The 10,743-nt window shown below is 41.1% G+C and overlaps 3 pseudogenes; 1 reads left to right on the top strand and 2 right to left on the bottom strand.

The window, feature by feature from the left end:
- Positions 1–786, bottom strand: part of LOC102488682 (eukaryotic translation initiation factor 5B pseudogene) — an 8,749-nt pseudogene extending 7,963 nt beyond the window's left edge.
- The window catches only part of LOC102483785 (translationally-controlled tumor protein pseudogene), a 214,533-nt pseudogene that overhangs the window by 159,076 nt on the left and 44,714 nt on the right, over positions 1–10,743 (bottom strand).
- LOC102488262 (protein CLEC16A-like) lies at positions 652–5,317 on the top strand (annotated as a pseudogene).

Here is a 10,743-nt window from a genome sequence, read left to right as displayed (position 1 = left end):
TCTTCCGATTTCTTTTGGGATCCTTTTTGTTTACTAGGATCCTTTTTACCTGTTTCTAACTCTTCTTTTTCTTTCAGCTCCTGCAGTTGTGTTTTTTCTTCATTTTGCTTTTTTCCTCTCAAGCTCTTTGTTTTCTGCCTTCTTCTGGGCCACAGTCTTAATTTTGAAAGAGTCATCATCTTCATTCCCACTCTCTACATTAAGACCTGGCTTATTTTTCTTTCTTTCTTTTTTTTTTTTCTGTCCTTTTCTAGACTGCAAAAATTCATCTGATTCAACCCACTCTCACCTGAAGAACTGACCCTAGAACACTTTCACTTTTTTGCTGCTATCTTCATGCTTTTCTCACTCGTCCCACTATTTACTTGATTTCTTTCTTATTTTTTTTTGAACAGGTTTTTTTCTATAGGGCGCGTGCGCTCGCCAGACAGACAGAGAGAGACAGAAAGCGAGAAATCACCCCCCAGGGGGGGATGGCCACGCCGCAATCCCTTCTCCTCCATTCTTCTCTCGGGATCTTGGGCACGCATGCACACACGCCCGGCGTGAGTTTTAAGCCACCGAGTCCGGGACGTGAACTGCGGTCAACTACATGGGAGTCCAGTGACATAGCCATTATGCTAACTGCAGGTCCCGTTATTTATTTGATTTCTGAGCTTTCCCTTAAGCCTTTTTTTAAAAGTTTCTTAAAATCGTCATCATCATCACTCCCAGAGTATATTTTCACCTTTGGTTTTGCAGTCTTTTTTCATTTTGAATCTTTATCTTCAATTTCTTCACTATCATTATCATCAAAACTTTGCTTTTTGGCCTTCTGTCCTTTCTTTCTTTTTTTTTTTAATCTAGTTTTGAGGTGAATTCTTCATTTGTCAGCTTTGATGCCTTGAGCTTCCAAAGACAATTCTTCCAGTTCTTTCACCATATTACCTTCATCAAAGTCCTGCTTTTTTTTCTCCTTTTACTGTTTCCCTTTCGATTTTTGGGGTTCCTGTTCCTTCGCAGCACCAGCTCCTTCTATTTATGCAGCCAAGGCATCAGGAATCAAGATCAAATCATCTTTGCCACTGTCTTTGCTCTTGTTTTTCTGTTTCTTCCCAATCACTTGTCAGTGGTGCTCGTGGCCTCAGCTCCTCTGTTCAGTCTCTCACAGACCCACTGTCCTCTCGTCTACTTGGTTTTCTGCTTCACTACATCCCCCTCATGCTACTACCTCTCGCACCTGGCTTCGACGATCTCTTTTTAATAGGTGCTGAGACAATTGGAAGACCACATTAAAAACAAAAAAAAATAGTGCAGGGTTGTGGACCAGGGAGGAAACTACCTGGTAGAAGAACCACCACCAACATCAGCTACTGTCTCCTCCACTTATGCTGCCTCCTCGGACACTGAGTAACTCAGCTGGTTGGGCACGGGACCATGAGACAAGTGATGAGACATGTATGCTGCTGGCAGAGCTGGGTGGGAAGGAACTATGGCAACTCCTTCCACAAGATCCACTCCTTGGACAATCTCAGGTATGTGTACCATGTTTTGATTTAAAAAAAAAAACACCACTGTCACAAAACAGAACAGGAATCTGAAGATGGATACCATCCACCCCATCACAGAGATCCTGATTTGGGGAGATCAAAATGACAGCTCTAGGGAACCAGCAGTTAGCGTAATGGCTATGTTGCTGGACTCCCACATAGTCGACTGTGGTTCACGTCCCGGACCCGGTGGCTTAAAACTCACGCTGGGCGCGTGTGTGTGTGTACCCAAGATCCCGAGAGGAGAGTGGAGGAGAAGGGATTGTGGCGTGGCCATCCCCCCTGGGGGGTGATTTCTTGCTTTCTGTCTCTATGTTTCTCTCTGTCTGTCTGGCGAGCACACGCGCCCTATAGCAAAAACCTCTCCAAAAAAAAAAAAAAAAAAAAAGACAGCTCTGTATCTGACTTCTTCCTGGAGAAGAACGTGTTTGTTATGTTCTTGAAAATACTATGACAGAAATCAGGCCACTATGTGTGTATGCAGCTGCTGCAGACCTTGAACATCGTTTTTGAAAATATAAACCATGAAACCTCCCTTTATTATAATATTCTAATAACTCTGTGAATTATATCACTATTAATTTGACTACTCTGACAAGGAGATTATGGTGTATTATATATCATTCCTAAAAATTGTTTCATTAAAGTTCAACAACCACATGTCCATTTCTTTTACAATGAGCACACACTTTCCCTGTACATAAAAGCTATCAAATATTTCAATCACCGTAAAAGCAAGGGTAGAATTACTTTAAGAATCATAACTTTGAAAATCTATAAAGTGGATAACCAGGCTATGCTATACTACATCAAAGATAAAACTGCTGTCCCTTACTTCTCCAATTCGGTCTGATTCATCAGGAACCACGTGACTGAACTTGTTAACTGTGTGCAGACTGATAAGGAGCACAGGAATTGGGGGAAACTGAGTGACCTGATAAGCTGAACATTTGAACTACCTGCACTATCCCAATGACATCCTGATCATCAACTGTGAGTTCCTCAATGACAAGCTCATGAACAACCTACTGAACAGGCTCTTCCTGCCTCTTTACATGTATTCACTGGAGAACCAGGACAAGGAAAAAGGACTGCCAGTGTCTCTATCTTCTGTCGCAGGTCTTCCTAATTATACATCAAGCACCACTGGTGAACTCATTACCTTTTATTTATTTATATTTATTTTTGGAGAGGTTTTTTTCGCTATAGGACGCGTGCGCTTGCCAGACAGACAGAGAGACAGAAAGCGAGAAATCACCCCCCAGGGGTATGGTCACGCCACAATCCCTTCTCCTCCATTCTCCTCTCAGGATCTTGGGCACGCACGCACACGCGCCCGGCGTGAGTTTTAAGCCACCGGGTCCGGGACATGAACCGCAGTCGACTACGTGGGAGTCCAGTGACATAGCCATTACGCTAACTTCTGGTTCCCTTGAACTCATTATCTGAAGTCATTTTAAATGGTGATCTTTGTGACATGTATGCTAAGACTGAACTAGATGTTCAGAGAAGTTCTGTGAAGCCCAACATTCGGTGCTTCATTAAATACACTGATGCATGAATGGTCCCTTGAAATGAGCAAATACAAAGCTTGTCAAGTGGCAAGTGCAAACTACAAAAGTGTTGTGGAGGAAGAAGGTAAGGAGAAAGGGCTCACCAAGGATGCCCAAGAAGACCATAGGAAGGCTAAAGGTACAGAAGGTGATTCCAAAGCATCAAAACAAGTGGGGAGAGTGAAGAGATCAAGATGGTGATCATGGAGTACAGCTAGCTCTTAGAAATGGTCACCAGCACCTCTGTGCAGAAGCAGACAATGAAAGGAAGAGTGCCACTGCCATGTACTCCAAGAGGACACAGAGAAGCAAACCCTTCCTAGATATGGTGTACCAGGCCCTGACAGCCCAGATGATGATTACCATGCCCTCTTTGTGCTCTGCCTCCTCTATGCCATGTCTCACAGTATAGCATGGATCCTGAAAAATTAGAGCAAATCCAGATGCTGGTGCCCAGTGCAGCAGAGAAAACCACCAAAAACCATCTACTGACCTAAAGACTCATCAGGATCATGAACAATGCTGCTCAGTCAGAAGGGAAGATCCAGTTGGCGATGCTGGAGCTGAGCTGCCTCCTCCCAAAGCAGCAAGTCCTGTCTAGCTCTGGCTGCATCATAAAAGATGTATCCCTGGCCTACCTAGAAAGCAGGAGAGAAGAAAGTGTTCACTTCATACATTTTTACAAGGGAGAGGAAATATTTTGGAACATGTTTGAAGATGAATAAAAGAGCATGACAATGAAACCCATGAACGTGGAATACCTCATAATGTATACCTCCATCCAGCTGTCCCCACTCTCTCAATCCCCTAGCCATGCCACTGACAGGCACTGACTCTGAAGAGGCTGCCATAAGGTGATATGGAGAAGACCCGGCAGGCCATCTGGATATTCTTCATGCTATGTACCCTGCTGCTACAGCTGCAAGGGAAGCCCGAGACCTAGTTGCCAGTGACTTGTAAAGAGGAGCTGATCAAAACCATGATTTGCTGGATCTGAACAATAGTGACTTGATCATGTGTACAGTAATCACAAAGGATGGTGGCATGGTCCAGCGATTCCTGGCTGTCAACATCTACGAGATGAATTTGGTGGAGCCCGACATGTCCAGGCTTGGCAGGGAAGTGGTCAAGTTCACTGGCCTCCTGAAGGGCATGCAAATGACTGGCATAAGAGACAACAGCCATGCCCTGCTTATCATCATCCCCAGGTCTGCATCCAGCCCCTATTCCAACCCTTCCCCATCTTCCAGGTCACCTCTGTCTTCTCAGACTACATCTGCTGCATCATCGCCAAGCAGCACCTGGCCAAAGGCCACATCTAGGGGAGGCACATGAAGATACAGAAAATAGAAGTTCTCCTGGACCTCCCAATCCAGCCAACGAAAGAAGCTCTAAGGGTATGGATTTGGTTCTTCCACTTCCACCTAGCACCTTCCTTTCCACTTCGAGGGCCAGGGCTGCCTGGGCAGCAGCGACTCTACGGTGCAGTGCCCTGTGTTTGGTCCATGAACAAGGTTTCAGGCCCAGCACAAAAACCAATACAGTCTGCCATCCCTGTCCTCACCATCACAGCCATCTGCCAGCAGGAGCCCCAATGACAGCAGGAGCACCAGCCACTGCAACTCAGGAGGCACCAGCTCATCCTTCACTCTCTCTGCTGCCCAGGGCTCCACAGATGCCCTGACTCTGGAACAGTCTCTGCCTCACCTTCCTACCACTTGGTGATCATCAACAAAATAGAAACGGACTCCAAGCCTAGCAAGAACTCAACCAGGAGTGCAGATATGGAGACAGCCTACTTGAACCCTAGTCTCATCCTCACACAGCAGTCCACCATCTCCCTGCTCCATGAGGAAACTGCAGACATGCTGAGCATCAAGTTGCTGACCCTTGTACCCCCCAGCTGACACACACCCCCCAGCTTCTGAGTCCTCACCGGCATTCCCTCACCTCCCAAGCTGGCTGCAGAGCGCATGGGGACCTTGGATGATGAGGATGCATGTGTAGTGCCTGCAGGCTCTGCTGAATACTGAGTCTACAGTGGGGTCTTCTCCTGGTGTGGTGGCCCTGCTGGCAGGGACCTAGCATAGTAGCCTGGCAGAAGTATCAAGAGCACCCATGCTTCTCCACAGCTCCAGTGACTTGACCACTTGTCCCTGTGCTTCCTTGAATAACAGAAGACCATGCTCTGTCTGAATCCCTCTTTCACATGGCAACTCTTTAAGAGCAGGCCAACTGTGGAGATGTCACAGTAGATGCCAGTGACAGGAATGGCTGCCTCCTGTCACCATCATCAACATGCAGAGAATAGGACAAGGTCACTTTGGGAAGAAATTTGTAAAAATGTGAATTTAGATAAACAACAACTTTGGTTATTTAGTTCCACTTTCAGCAGCAGGTGAAAACTCTTAATTCTTTTCACTGAAACTGAAATTTTATTCCAAATGACATTACATTCATAGAAAGACAACAGTGAACACAAAACAATTTGTCTAATTAGAATGAAAAGCAGTTGATTTACAAGAGAGCAAACAATTGGGTGAGAACCTTGGCATTCTGATGATTCCACCCAAGAAAGCATAAGAATAAGTGTCCTGATTTGCAATCTGGAAGTGCAGCATGTACAACAAATACCTCAGAAAGAAAGGAAAGAAAGGAAAAGGAAAAAAAGGGGAAAAAAATCCCAAACCTTAGAAATGAACATTCACTTAAGGGCATAGTGATGAAGACTTTTGGTCACAAAATTTTCACAATTCTTAAAATGGGAGTCTTCATAAAAAAAACAAAAACAACAACAAAAAAAAGGGGGCCAGCAGGTGGCGTGGTGGTTGAGGGCGCTGGACTCCCACATGGCCAACCACGGCGGCCCACTTTATGCTGTTGTTTCTAAACAGTCAATTTACATTGTCGCTGAACTTACGTCAAAAGGGAGTTTATTAGATTTCCTTCAAGGACAGAGATGGCAAATATTTGATGCTTCTACAGCTGGTCGATATGGCTGCTCAGATTGCTGATGGTATGGCATATACTGAAAGAATAAACTATATTCACTAAAATCTTTGGGCTGTTAATATTCCTGTAGGAGAAAATTGTGTGTGCGAAATAGCAGATTTTGGATTAACAAAATTAATTGCAGACAATGAATACACAAGAAGGAAAGGCACAAAATTTCCAATCAAATGGACAGCTCCTGAGGCTACGCTTTATGGTCAATTTACAAAAAAGTCTGATGTCTGGTCATTTGGGATTCTACAGACAGGACTGGTAACAAAGGGCTGAGTGTTATATACAGGTATGGCAAACTGTGAGGTACTGGAACAGGTACAACAAAGATAAAGAATGCTCTGCCCTCAGGGCTGTCCAGTATCCCTTCATGAACGGATGAATCTTTGTTGGGAGAAGGTTGAAAGACTAACATTTGAATATATTCAGTCTTTATTTGGAAAACTACTTCACTGCTATAAGCCATGGTACCAGCAAGGAGAAAATTTATAATCCAAGTAACCTATTTTATATGCACAAATCTGCCGAAATATTAAGAACTTATGAAGAGTTCCTCACTAATGTGCAGGAATCAAAGAAGAAAATCTTGACCCCACATGTTTTTAATGGTAAACTGGAATTCTAGATGTGGTAGCACAAAACCACTCTTTTTTCCTGAAATAACAATACTGAATTTTCCAACATAATTCATGGCCAAAGGAAAACAGAGATAAGATATTCATAATAGTGTGAGTGATTACATGACAAGGCTGTTTATAAATCATTTTTTCTCCCCAAATTCAGAATTGTTCAAATTATTTATTGTTTTAAACAAACTTAAGAGGTACAAAGTTATGTCATAATAAAACCTAATATTGAGGAACTTCATGGAATCAAATAATTCCATTCAAATTTTTAAACATTTCTTGCAGTTATTATTCTCAAGTTTTTTCTAAGTTAAACAGTCTGTAATCAATCTTAGTATGTTCTTTCTTTTGCATGAAAACAGGCTAGGTTTTTCAGAAACATAAATAGGAACAGGGTTATCCTTTCCCATTCCAGACTGCTTCGGGTCCGCTTGTTGGTCTCTGAGACCTGAAAGTTGACAACTTCTTTGTGTCCAGGAGGTTGCTCCTGGCAACTCTGCAGCTGACACCATGCCACAAAATAAATATATTGAATTACATTGTAAGTGTTATGGATACCGTTTGGATTATCATGAGAAGAGAAAGAAGGAAAAGTCAGGAGGCTCATGAACACCTAATGACAATAACATAACTATTTATTTGATTTACTCTACTTTATATATCAGAGTTTCAGAGTCTTAGAAATACTATTATTAAAAATAAGACTACTGTGGGACCAGCGGACAGCATAATGGTTGCATCACTGGATTCCCATGTCGTCAACCATGGTTCAAGTCCCAGACCCAGTGGCTTGAAGCTCATGCCAGGCATGTGTGTGTGCATGCTCAAAATCCTGAGAGAAGAATGGATAAGGAATTGTGGCATGGCCATTACCCCTGTGTGTGGGGGGGTGAGTTCTCACTTTCTGTCTCTCTCTCTCAGTCTCTCTGGCAAGCGCATGTGCCCTACAGCAAAAAAACTCTCAAAAAAAAAAAAAAAAAGATGCATGAAAAGACGAACACCAAACAAAAGAATGATGAAAAGACTCCACAAGGAGCCAGTACCTGCCTATCTGTTGGACAGAGGACAGTCCCAAGCTAAAGTACTTTCCAATATGATTAAAGAAAAACGGAAAGAGAAAGCAGGAAAAATGGGAAGTCTCTCTACCCAAAGTTCAAGCACAGGGAGAAACAGAAGTATTAAAAGTTATTCGAACAGGAAAGAGAAAGGAGGCATGGAAAAGGATGGTTACAAAAGTCTACTTTGTTGGAGATGGCTTTACTAGAAAACCATCTAAATATGAAAGATTCATTAGGCCAATGGGCTTACGTTTCAAGAAGGCCCATGTAACATATCCTGAACTGAAAGCCACCTTATGCCTGCCAATACTAGGTATAAAGAAGAATCCCTCATTCCCAACTATATACAACTTTGGGTGCTATCACCAAAGGTACTGTCATTGAGGTGAATGTAAGCGAGTTGGGCCTTGTGACACAAGAAGGCAAAGTTATTTTGGGGAAATATGCCCAAGTTACCAACAATCTTCAAAATGATGGATACATAAATGCTGGGACCAGCAGTTAGTGTAATGGCTATGTCACTGAACTCCCACGTAGGTGACCGTGGTTCGAGTCCCAGACCTGGTGGCTTAAACTCACGCCGGGAGCGTGTGCGTGTGTGCCTAAGATCTCGAGAGGAGAATGGAGGAGAAAGGACTGTAGTATGGACATCCCCCCTTGGGGGGATTGCTCGCTTTCTGTCTCTCTGTCTCTCTCTGTCTTTCTGGCGATCCCAAGCGCCCTATAGCAAAAACCTCTCCAAAAAAAAAGAAAAAACAATGATGGATGCATAAATGCTGTCTTACTGGTTTGATAGCAGTTGCATACAAATAACTACTTGTAATTTTAGAAGACGATACACTAATCTGGAAAACCATCGTGACTGATGTTTCTGAATATAGTCAGTCTTACATGTCTATAGTCATCAAAAGATTACTTATTAAATTGCACAAAAACATTAAAGAGGCATACTTTTACAAAAAAAAAAAAAGGAACAGCATCTAAAACCTGATTAAATGTTAGACCACAGCAGCGCAATTTGCAAGTATAATCATATATTAATATTCATGTTCATGGTACTAGCAAACAGAATAAGAAATTTTCTACTTTAGTCATTTTCTGATTAGCGCAATTTAGGATAAAAAAAAAAAAAAACCTAGAAAGTGAGTTAATCTTTAATGAGGTTGCACTGATTTTTTAAAAAGTCAATGTATAGCTGAAATTGTACTATCCAATCCAAGAAAAAAACTTTTAATCTTTAGATAGCATGAAAAGTAAGACTAACCATTTAAACAGTCCTTTTAAAAACTAGACCTGGTACTGGGAGACATTGCTAATATGGTCTTAGGTCGATGAGTACCACAAATACAAAATATCACTAGACCAGGAACTTGAATGTACTTTTGTTCACATTTATTATTGAATAACAGAGAGGAAAATGTATTTAAGAGAAATATGAGAAAAGAAAATGTGAAAGTTTAACAGGTAGAGGGATAGAATGTAATGTTTAATGGTGATGTCATGGAGTGACATAATGACTTTGCTGGCAAAGTTCTCACTTAAATATTTTCTGAGACAACGATATGACTATAACACTAATTATTCTTAACATACATATTAAATGAGTGTCATACTCTCGAAACAGTGAAGTTAGGGCCACACACTAACTCCAGTGATACAGCTTTTATGTAAAATATATTTAGAACTCTGATTTTCAAATCCATATTCAAATCTACATTCAGTCTTTAAATATATTAAATGGTGAACTTTTTTTTTCCCCCTTTTAGAGTATAGCAGATACTAGGAGGAAAACTTACTCTAAATAGTAACAGTAGTTAAAGAGGGGCGGTTTTTGCCCATGTGAAGTACAGAAGTAAAACACAAAATAAGACTGATTTTTATGACTAACTTGGAAAGAAATTCCAAAATATGAATTTGAATAGCATCATAACTGGTTTGAGTATCTAGTACAGGAAAAACTAGATATGATGAATAAGAGTATTTATGTTTTAAAATATTCTATATTCTAGTCACATTTTAAATAAGGCATTATGATCATGTTCCCATATTTTCAGGATGTAATTTTTAACTGCCATAACTCACCTGACTTAAACATTAAATTTAAAACTAAGCCAGAGTAAGTATGTTCAAATTTATACCATTTTAAAATGTGACAAATGAACTTCATGTAAGTTGGCAATAGTTCTGATAATAAAAATTGTGGTGATCTCTTCTATTTACATAACCTGATTAGAACTAGAAACCTCTACCAAAAGGGTTGTCCTAAGAGTTTTGTTATATTTCCCTTTAAGGTCTACAACCACTGACACTAGATTTTTAAAGGGCTTTATGTGAACAATGATATTGTAATTTTCTAAACATTTTAAATAGGGTAACAAAATTATGTTTATGTATAAAATCTGATCAGAAAAGTAAGCCAGGAAAAGTTTATGGTTTTACTTGGGTTTTAACTAAATGGAGCAGTTCCTTATAAATAACAGTTATACAGTAAGAATAAAACACTAACTTAATGTGTATTCAGTTTAAATTTTTATTTTTTTATTTTATTTTTTTGAGAGGTTTTTGCTATAGGGCACGTGTGCTCACCAGAAAGATAAAGACAGACAGAAATATCGAGACAGAAAGTGAGAAATCACCCCCAGGGGGTATTGCCACTCCGCAATCCCTTCTCCTCCATTCTCTTATCGGGATCTTGGGCATGAACGCACATGTGCCCGGCCTGAGTTTAAGTCACCAGGGTCCAGGACTTGAACCAGACTACATGGGAGTCCAGCAATGTAACCAATATGCCATCTGCTGGTCCCATGTATTTTTTTTAAACAATGGGTTTCTTAACTACTTTTTAAACTTTTATTTACCTATCTATTTGTTGCAATTTTTAAGTTGCCAGGCCCGGAACTGGAACCACAGTCAGCCATGTACTAATCCAGCACCTTAACCGCCATGGCACCTGCTGACCCAATTGTTATGTATT

This window comes from Tupaia chinensis, unplaced genomic scaffold (genome assembly GCF_000334495.1).
Source record: "Tupaia chinensis unplaced genomic scaffold, TupChi_1.0 Scaffold145156_1, whole genome shotgun sequence".
NCBI classification, from domain to species: domain Eukaryota; kingdom Metazoa; phylum Chordata; class Mammalia; order Scandentia; family Tupaiidae; genus Tupaia; species Tupaia belangeri.
This window is presented reverse-complemented; position numbering and strand designations above follow the sequence as displayed.